This window comes from Mustela putorius, unplaced genomic scaffold, assembly GCF_011764305.1.
Source record: "Mustela putorius furo isolate JIRA1106 unplaced genomic scaffold, ASM1176430v1.1 tig00000145_pilon_pilon_pilon, whole genome shotgun sequence".
Lineage (NCBI taxonomy): Eukaryota > Metazoa > Chordata > Mammalia > Carnivora > Mustelidae > Mustela > Mustela putorius.
The window spans coordinates 1,616,841-1,627,198 of NW_025421294.1; the positions used below are offsets into that span (position 1 = coordinate 1,616,841).

Below are 10,358 nucleotides of genomic sequence, written 5' to 3' on the forward strand. Positions count from 1 at the left end.
GTCCTCACAGTACCAAGCACCATGCTCTGCACATCACTGGCAAATAAATTCTAACTTTAGGGGTGCCTGGGTGGCTCAGTGGGTTAAAGCCTCTGCCTTCAGCTCAGGTCATGATCCAAGGGTCCTGGGATCGAGCCCCGCATCGGCTATCTGCTTGGCAGGGAGCCTGCTTCCTCCTCTCTCTCTGCCTGCCTCTCTGCCTACTTGTGATCTCTGTCTGTCAAATAAATAAATTTTTAGATAAATAAATAAATAAAAATCTTGGAAACAAATCCTAACTTAAAAAAATATATATATTTTATTTATTTATTTGATAGAGATCACAAGGAGGCAGAGAGGCAGGCAGAGAGAGAGAGGGAAGCAGGCTCCCCGCAGAGCAGAGAGCCCGATGTGGGGCTCAATCCCAGGACCCTGGAACCATGACCTGAGCCGAAGGCAGAGGCTTTAACCCACTGAGCCACCCAGGCACCCTAGAAATCCTAACTTTAATTACTAAGCTGTAGTCATAAAAAATTCACAAAGTTTTTACAGCATAGGTTAAAAATAAAAACGGTATTTTCCAAATCGTTCCTTCGAAGAACAAGAAACGTAAAAAATAAGAAAATTTCTATAAATGTATTTACTGTTGTTGTTTTTTTTTTAAAGTTTGAGTAACACCATTTTTTAAAAAGTTTTATTTTTTGAGAGAGAGCAAGCGAGTACAGGCATGAGTAGTGGGAGGGGCAGAAGGAGCGGAAGAGGGAGAATCTCAAGGGAACTCCGTACTGAATGCAGAACCTGACATAGGGCTCAATCTCACCACCCTGAGAGCATGACCCTGAGATTATGACATGAGCAGAAATCAAGAGTCTGATGCTTAATCAACTGACTGAGCCACCCAGGCACCCCAATCAACAAGTAATTATTAAGTGCCTACCCTATACCATGGGAGTCTGTAGAAGTACTAGAGAAGGTCAGAGACAAAGAAAAAAAGCAACTACAACAGGCAGTTATTTAGTTATCAGGGATAACTATGTGATCAAGTGCAGGGCAGGGATAAGCAGAGGAGAAAGACCAAGACTTAAAGAAGAGGAGGAAGAAGCTGGGGGTGGGGGGGTGGGCAAGGAAGATCACTTGAGCAAGAGCTACAATCCAAGTATATTAAACTATGTATTTTTTCCTTTTAAAATAAAGTTTGCAGAAAAAAGGTATTATGTTAGGTAAATAAATTCAAACTCTCTAAATTCTGTTCCTTAGAATCAGTGACAATTATCCTCCACATCCTTATGGACAGTCAATTCCAAATTTCAAAATAAGATGTCGCCCAAATGTATATAAAACCTCAAAGATGGAAATATGTTGACTTGTTAGGAACACCAAGACAATTAGCGTGATTTTTCAAACACAGTGAGGGACGACAAGTTCTTTAGTTTATTAAAAACAAAACAAAAAACTGTTTTACTGAGTATTAACATACCCAAAAGATGCACAAATCTTTAAGTGTACAGAGCTCTGAAACTAGCACCTAAATGCACATATAAATAGGCAACTTAAGCCATTAGCACGTTACAGTGTTGTGGAAGAGTAATAGAAGTCCAGACTGGCTTTCTAACTGATGTTCAAAAAAAGAACATTTTAAAAAAAAACTGAATTTAAACACTATTAGGGGCAACCTGAGTGGCTCAGACTGTTAAGCAACCCACTCTTTATTTCCACAGCTCAGGTTGGGACAGGGGGGTCCTGAGATGGAGCCCCTAGGGAGCCTCTGCTCTCAGCACAGGGTCTGCTTGAGATTCTCCCTCTGCCCCTCCCCCCAACTCATTAGCGCAAGGGCATGCACTTGCTCTCTGATTAATAAATCAATGGGTGCCTGGGTGGCTCAGCTCATGCCTTCTGGTCCTGGGATCAAGCCCCATATCTGGTTCCCTGCTCAGCGGCAGGAAGCCTGCTTCTCCCTCTCCCATTGCTGTTGCTTATATTCCCTCTCTTCCTGTGTCTCTGTCAAATAAATAAATAAAATCTTAATTTGTTTAAAGATTTTATTTATTTGACAGAGAGAAAGGGCACAAGTAGAGCAGTAAACGGTGGGAGAACGAGGCTTCCTGCCAGCAAGAAGCCTGATGCGGGACTCAATCCTAAGACCATGGAATCATGACCTGAGCTGAAGGCAGACGCTTAACCTACTGCCTTCGGCTCAGGTCATGATCCCAGGGTCATGGGATTGAGCCCCACATTGGGCTCTCTGCTCAGCAGGGAGCCTGCTTCCATCTCTCTCTGCCTGCCTCTCTGCCTACTTGTGATCTCTACCTGTCAAATAAACAAATAAATAATCTTAAAAAGAAAAAAGATAAACTGAATTTAAACACTATGAAATGTAGGACTCCAATTCTGAAGCTGAATGTCAAATGCTGACAAACGTTATCTTAACCCTTTTATAGCTATGGCTCACACATTCAAGACTATGCCAAAAAATTCCAGGCTCCATGGTATTTTTTTTTTAAATTTTATTTATTTATTTGAGAGAGAAAGAACAAGCGAGAGCATGAGAAGGGGTAAGGTCAGAGGGAGAAGCAGACTCCCTGCTGAGCAGGGAGCCCAATGTGGGACTCGATCCCAGGATTCCAGGATCATGACCTGAGCTGAAGGCAGTGGCTTAACCAACTGAGCCACCCAGGAGCCCTCAATGGTAGTTTTTTAAGTCATCTCTACACCCAACATGGGGCTTGAACTCACAACTCCAAGATCAAGAGTCGCATGCTCTACTGATTGAGCCAGCCAGCGGCCCCTCCATGGTAGTTTTCAGGAATTCTAAATTAATCCAGACTCAGGCTAAAGTTTAAATTTTGTCAAAAATCCAGATACCAAAACCTCTTTCCACAGTGCTATTTCAGGGATTCAGAGTTTAGTTATCATGCCTCCTCTATTACCAAAGATTTTATATTGTGTAGCAAGTAATTTTAGGAAGTTTATCAAGAACAAGGCACACCATATTGACTTCATTTCATTTTTTTAGAAGGTTACCAAACTGGCAGATGAAGCCCAAGAATCTTGAGCACATCCCCGTGCACAGACACTCCTCTAGAACTGAAAAATGGAATGTAAATATGATAAAAGAACAGACCATTCATGATCCCAGCCTCCTGGGACTGACTCCTACACCTGGGGCTCTTTGCTCAGCAGGGAGCCTGCTTCTCCCTCTGTCTGCCATTCCCCCTGCTTTTGCTCCTGTTTGCTAGCTCCGTCACTCTGACAAATGAAATCCTAAAATAAAACACAAAAAAACTTGGACCATTTATGTCCACCTAAAGGGAAGTTGCTTTGGTGACCACAGATGAGGTGGGCAAGCTTATCCAGATTTGCAGCTGACAAAACACTGTAAAGGATAACCAACCCACTGGCTTCAAGTATATCAAATTCTCCGCAGGGCCAGACTGACGGATTAAAACAAACCTAGCGGTTTTAAAGGCTCACTGTGAGAGGACAAATTCTACTTCTCTTCCTTGAACCTCACTACCCTACTTTGCCAAAGGGCAGGGGATAAGCCTGACCTCTAGGCTGAAATAATTAAGATAATATATTAAGGAAGATGAGCAAAAGCATACACAGCAAGGTGGTTATCTTGAAAGTGAGACATTCCAGTGTTCAGGCACTTGGGTACATTGTATTCATTTTCAAATACTGGTAGCACAAATAAACATGTTACAAAAGGAGGCTTAATTTTTAAAAAGGCATTTCCTTGGTGAGAATTTCAACAAACTTAACAAGTTATCCCAAACTCTGGCAGTATTATTCACAAACAGTGCTTCCATCTAGGAATGCTACACTTTATTTTTTTTTTTTTAAGATTTTTATTTATTTGACAGAAAGATCACAAGTAGCCAAGAGAGGCAGGCAGAGAGAGAGAGAAGGAAGCAGGCTCCCTGTTGAGCAGAGAGCCCGATGTGGGACTTGATCACAGCACCCTGGGACCATGACCTGAGCAGAAGGCAGAGGTTTAACCCACTGAGCCACCCAGGCGCCCCAGAATGCTACACTTTAAAAAATAAACCTGCATAACCATGAAATTTGTGCATCATGTGTCCCAACTAGGTGCCTGCCTGGAGGTGACTGACTGTTCAAGAACTAGAAAAACCCGGCTCCTGGGTGGCTTAATTGGTTATTAAGTGACTGCCTTCGGCTCAGGTCCTGATCCTGGAGTCACAAGATCGAGTCCCGCACTGGACTCCCTACTGAGCACGAAGTCTACTTCTCCCTTTGACAACCCCCCCCTCATGGTCTACACCGCAAATAAATAAATAAATAAAATCTTAAAAAGAACTAGAAAAACCATGTCTTAAGACAACTGATTGAAAAAACAGGAAATGTCTGGCCTGGTCAAATCAACATCAGATGGACCACCACAGCAACCTTCACGTATCTGCAGAGCTGTCTTTGTAGTCCTAGAAACCATTCTTTGAAGAAAAGATACCACAGGATCAGATTTCATGTCAATGTTAGGAAGCCTCTCCCTCACCCAGACTTCCCACACCCTTCAAAAATAACAAATAACAATTTTTATCTCAAGCCATGTATGCAAACCTTAAACTGTTTGATATCTGGGGAGGCTGAACTGAAGGAACTCTAATGTCTCCTTCAAGGCAGTCTGGGACATGCTTTCAGGATACAGCCACAGGGAAAAAAGAAAAGAAAAGAATCAACAAGAGACTGTTACCCAAACGCCAGCGGGACACTGTTAACATTATCCGCTCAATAAATGTACGTTGACTGAAGGATAAAATAAAAGGAATGAAGAGGATACAGGATCCAGCCTAAGGGGCTCAGTGGCCAAGGTCACAGTGCCCGAACCAAGCGGATGATAGAGACATAAGTCAAACAGGCAGGAGCAGAGTCAGGAGCAAAAAGGAAACAGCAGACTCTTCCTAAATATGTAAGGTTGACTGAAGTTAAAATACTAAAAAGTTCTCCCCTTGAAAATGTTTTTTTTTCCCCCCTGAAGATTTTATTTATTTATTTGACAGGCAGAGAATACAGTAGGCAGAGAGGCAGGAAGAAAGAGGAGAAAGCAGGCTTCCCGCTGAGCAGAGAGCCCGATAGGGGGCTTGCTTGATCCCAGGACCCTGAGATCATGACCCAAGCCGAAAGTAGAGGCTTAACCCACTGAGCAACCCAGGCGCCCCTCCCCTTGAAAATGTTTACTGGCTAAAGCTGTCCTAAATAGAAGTCTAAGCTAAGACAAAGAATTTTCTTCTGCCTGAAAACACTATGTCCCTGAATAATTCTTTAAAGCAATGGTCAGTAAAAGATAAATTTTATCATATCTAAGGAGAGCCTATTCCTTTTCAATCACATGCAGCAACGGTTAATTTGTCTTTATGAAGTTTTTTTAAAGTTGTGACTGGTACAAAATTTTCTATTTATATTTTAGCACATAATTAGTAAGTTGTCTAAAATTTTAAAATTAGGCAGATTTTAGGGCGCCTGGGTGGGTCAATGGGTTAAAGCCTCTGCCTTCAGCTCAGGTCATGATCTCAGGGTCCTGGGATCGAGCCCCATATTGGGCACTCTGCTCAGTGGGGAGCCTGCTTCCCCTCTCTCTCTGCCTGCCTCTCTGTCTACCTGTGATCTGTCTGTCGAATACATAAAAATCTTAAAAAAAAAATTGGGCAGATTTTGCAATAGAGGAGTTCTGTATTGGTAACTGTGTTTCAGATAAACTCTCCAAATGATTCTTAAGCACACCATGTGTTTCCAGCATAGCTGCCTAGATTAAAGGAGTCAATCCCAGGAGGGCCTTGATCTTGGCATTTCCTGTCTATAATGGGCAGGAACCAGCTGCTCAGATCTCACATCAAATATCCCCTCCTCAGAGGTGCCCTCCTGGAAGTCACCCACTTCATCCACCAAATCGTGTTTTTTCAGAACACCCCCCCCTACTAATTATTATTTTTTCTTTCTTTTTTAAAAATTTCTTAAACTGCCAGCATCTCCGCCCCAACTGGAATACAGCTTTTCTGTCTTGACCATCAATCACTCTTCTTCCTGATCCCTGATATAAAGTGTTGTGTGATCAATCAACATACGATTTATAAAACCCAACAGTTCATATTACAGTTGGGATTTCAATACAGCTGTGAATGCCTGTAAGTTCCTCACAATGCTAGCACTCAGTAAACATAATCCTTTAGTTTCGACCAAATTAGTTAAGTGCTTACAATCTGAAGGAGAGAAGAGAGTCAAACACACAACCATGAGGACATCATTTGGTAGTCTGTTGAAAAGCGGAATTCCAGTCTCACATCTGCCCAATGAATCCGAATCTATCTTAATAAGATCCCCAGGTGATTCATACCACAATCAAGGTTAGGAACCATGGGGTTAGGGGGCAGGGCAAGCCAAGAGGCTAAAACAAAAGTGTTAATAAAAATCCTCAGGGTCTTTTCACCCCCAGTATTTCCATAAATAATAACCTGGATGGAGAAAAAAAAAAAAACTGCTAAGGACTCTAATCAAGGAAGCCTTTAAACGCAACTGCCTTCTGGCAGTCTCCTGGGCAGGTGAAAGATTTTATATCAATTAATTTGTGTGGTCAAAAGTAATCTTTGTTATTTTGAAAGGACAGTAATTCCAATTATCTTTAAAAGAAAACAGGAAGTTTACCATCACAGCAAACAAGAGGTGGAAATATTCTATGAGACCAGAGCGGCTAGTCAAAAGTAGAGTGATCCAGAAAAACCCCAAATCCTTCTAGTGCCGGAGTATCAAGGGCTGCTGCTTTTCTGGTATACCCTCCCCGATTAGCCAAAGCAGTTTTCAAGCCATACCATTTGTAATGTTTCCCCTACCTTCGTTTTCCCTTTGAAATGAAGTTCTAGTAAGATCTGCCTTTTAGAGTTGTCAGTATCACCAAATGATAAGAACAAAACTCTTGGCACAGTGTCGGGCTCTCAGTCAGGAGGCACTGCCCATCGTTTCCTTGAAATCTCGCCCTCCGCCTCTCCATCACTGAACCACGGTGGCACTAATAACTAAATAAATGCAAAAAAAAAACAAACCAAAAAAAAAAAAAAAAAAACCCTACACAGAAGTGTTGCTTTGAGGAGACAGCTATTACTGTGGCTCCACCATTTACTATTCTAAAACACCAGAAAGAGAAAACAAAGATTCATTTGTACCGAGCAAAAGCAACACGGCTATACTGGGAATGGGCAGTTTGAGAAATCCACCTGCGCCTAGAAAGGACTAGTTTGCTGTTCCACCAAGCATCACCAGAAGTGCCTTCATGGGAAGGTTTCTCTTTTCCAGGGATCCCAATAATACACCTATTGTGCGTGAGGGCCACACACTAACCTGGCAGGCTGCCTCTGCCCGGCCCCGAGTCGTCTCCCAGGTGGGCAGTTTGCCCAGCCAGCCCCAGGGCCGGCCTGAGGATGCCCTGGCTTCTCGGGGTTATCGCTTTGCCCGGGACACAGGGGCTCGGAACTGCTCTTCCAGCCCCGAGGAGCAGAGGCCATTTTGGCCCCTCAACCCCGCTCTCCCCGCACACTTCCTCCGACGCAGGCAACATGTCGGCCGGCCCTGCCCCGTAGGTGTCTGAGCCCCGCGGCAGATCCGCGTCGGTGCGCCGGGCGGGTGAGCGCCCGCGCGCGCCCAGCTGCGAAAGCCCGGAGGCAGGTCCGCCCACCCGGCCACGGCCTCTGGGTCACGGGTGAGAATCCGAAGCGTGAGCAGCTTCCCTCGAAGGCCAGCCTCGCTCGAAAATAAATCCCCGCCCCAGGCTTGAATCGACGCGGGCTCGCACAGCTCCCCACCAACTGGACGCCACACGGCCGGCCGGCCCACCCCGGGCGCTAGCAGTATTTCACGAAGACAGCCGGCCCCCGCGCCTCCCCCGCCCCGCGACACCCGAGGGGTGGGTCGGGGGGAATCGATGAGGTCCTGCCCCAGCCCCGGGATCCCAGCCGCCCGGCCAGCGAGCAGGCCCCCCGGCTGCAGCCGTCTGGCTCAGGCCCCCGGAGAAGCCGGGCGTGCGCCCCGCTCCCGAGCACCTCCCAGCATCGCTCCGGAGGGCTGAACGCGGGGCTCGGGAATCGCCCGCCCGCCCCCATCAAAGCGAAAAGGTGGGCGCGCTGCCGAGACGCAGGGAGAGCACCAAGCGTTTCCGCCGAAAAGAGCTGAACGGCCGCTCCAAGTGGCCCTTCGCCGAGGCAGCCTCCAAGTTAGACCAGTGCGGCTCCCCGGCCAGACCCGCTCCCTTGCGACTCCCGCCGGTCCCAGCCCAGAGCGAAACCGCCACCGAAACCAGCGTTGGGCGTCCTTCCCCGCGCCTCCCCTACCGGACCCGAGCCACGATCCCGCGCGGGTACTCTGAGGCTACCGCGCGCCCCCGGCGCCGCGCCCAACTCTCACCTACTCACGGCAGCCCCGCCGACCCTCCAAGGACCGCGGGAGCCCAAGGACGCGCTCGCTTGGCGAGCGCACCTGCCGGAGACTCGGCTAGGAATTCAGTCAGTCCTCTTCCACTCCTCCTCCTCCTCCCCCTCGCCCCCACCCACCACCCCGGCCGTCCTGCCCCCGGGCATGCGCACCAACGCCAGGCCGGTGCTGGAGGTCCGCGGCCCCGCGCACGGCCAGCTCACCTGTTGCACCCTGCGCGGGCCCCTGGGTGCTCTGGCTGGAGTCTCGCCGCCACCTGCAGGGGAAGGAGAAAGGGGGAGGAAGACGCCGGCGAGGAAGCGTGCTGTGGCCGTCCCCTCCCTCAGTGACCCATTCACCTGAAACTCGGATGGGAGGGGGAAGGGAGCGGTGGAGAAGGAGGCGGGAGGAACCAGCCCTTCTCCGCACACCCTTGCCGCGATCCCAGTTAAAGGAACAGCGCGGCCTTGGGGACTGAGCGTAGACGAGGCGCCCGGGCTCCGGGAGGGTGCGGGTGGCCCTGGCCCGCGCTGTGGCGCGCTCCGAACTCGGGAGGCTTCGGGTAGAACAGGGGAGTAGTTAGCGATCCCAGGCCAAGGGACGTCTGGAGGGGACTGACTGTTTGAAGAAGGTCCAAGGGTACTCAGCCCTCCGACGCGAAATGCCCCTCCTTACTTACCAATTTTCTGCTCCGAAAATTTGGTAAGATTTTGTTGGAAAGAAGCAGCCAGAAGTGGGAGATCTCAAAATTAAATTAAGGAACTGTTTCTGAATCTCTGGAGCCAGACAAGAAGACCATTACTCAGAGAGGTTAAATGAAGGTGAGAGATGATAGATGTTCTTGTTGGTAAATTTGCCATGAAAATAAAGTTCACACTGTAGTATCCATTATTTACAACTCAACGTCCTTTGCCGCGCCCCGAGATTTAAACTATTTAATATTCTCTTGGATGGGGGCGGGGGAGCCTAGTTCTGTGTGTTGTATTCTATTTCGTGATCTGGAGGTTAATTCCAAAGGAGTGTTCACTTAGGAAAATTCATCGTCTAACACATAGCATTGTGTATCTTTTTATATAGTATATTAATATACTATACTAAATTCCTCAAAATGTTAAAAATAGAATTACCTATTATCCAGCAATTACACTGCTAGGTATTTACCCACGGGATATAAAAATAGAGATTCAAAGAGATACATGCCCCCACCCCCCATGTTATAGAAGCATTATCAAGAATAGCCAAACTATGGAAAGGTCCAAAAGTCCATAGGTCCATACACTGATGAATGGATGAAATAGATGTGGTAAATATATATAGATACAGATATAGATATGTAGATATATGGATATAGATAGTATGGACTATTACTCAGCCATCAGAAAGAATGAAATCTTGACATTTGCAATGGCATGAATTGAGCTAGAGTGTATTATGCTAAGTGAGGTAAGTCATTCAGAGAAAGACAAATACCATAAATCTCACTAATCTGTGGAATTTAAGAAAGAAAACAGATGGGAAGGGGGAAAGGAAAAAAGAGAGAGAGGGAGGGAAACAAGTCATAAGAGACTTTTATGGACAGAGAACAAACTGAGGGTTGATGGAGGGAGGTGGGTGGTTGATGGGCTAGATGGGGGATGGGCATTCAGGAGGGCACTTGTGATGAGCACTGGGTATTGCATGTAAGTAATGAATCACTAAATCCTTCCCCAAAACCAATATTGTACTGTATGTTAACTGCCTAAAATTTAAATTAAAAACAAATAATAATAATTTTACTCCAAAATGTTACTATTTTAGTTATTGGCAATTTAACTATCTGCATTGAAGCCTAGAATTTCGGTTTCTTAAATTCCTGCTCTACTTTGTGCTTCAATCTGGAATGTCAGCATTGCTAATTAATTTATGTTCAATCCCACCCATTTCCCTGCCTTTAACTGCATGGTTAGAGATGTGACTCTCCCATACAT

General features: G+C 46.3%; 1 protein-coding gene across 3 annotated transcripts in view; it reads right to left on the reverse strand.

The window, feature by feature from the left end:
- Window positions 1-8,751, reverse strand: part of OCLN (occludin) — a 64,855-nt gene extending 56,104 nt beyond the window's left edge. The window contains exon 1 of one of the 3 annotated variants that reach the window (XM_004764493.3): window positions 8,616-8,751. The gene's annotated coding sequence lies outside the window, so the exon portion shown is untranslated. Of the gene's footprint in view, window positions 1-6,821; window positions 7,018-8,385; window positions 8,510-8,615 lie in introns of those variants that run through there. The other 2 variants (XM_004764491.3, XM_004764492.3) reach the window with 2 other exon arrangements.
- Window positions 8,752-10,358: the final 1,607 nt, after the last annotated feature.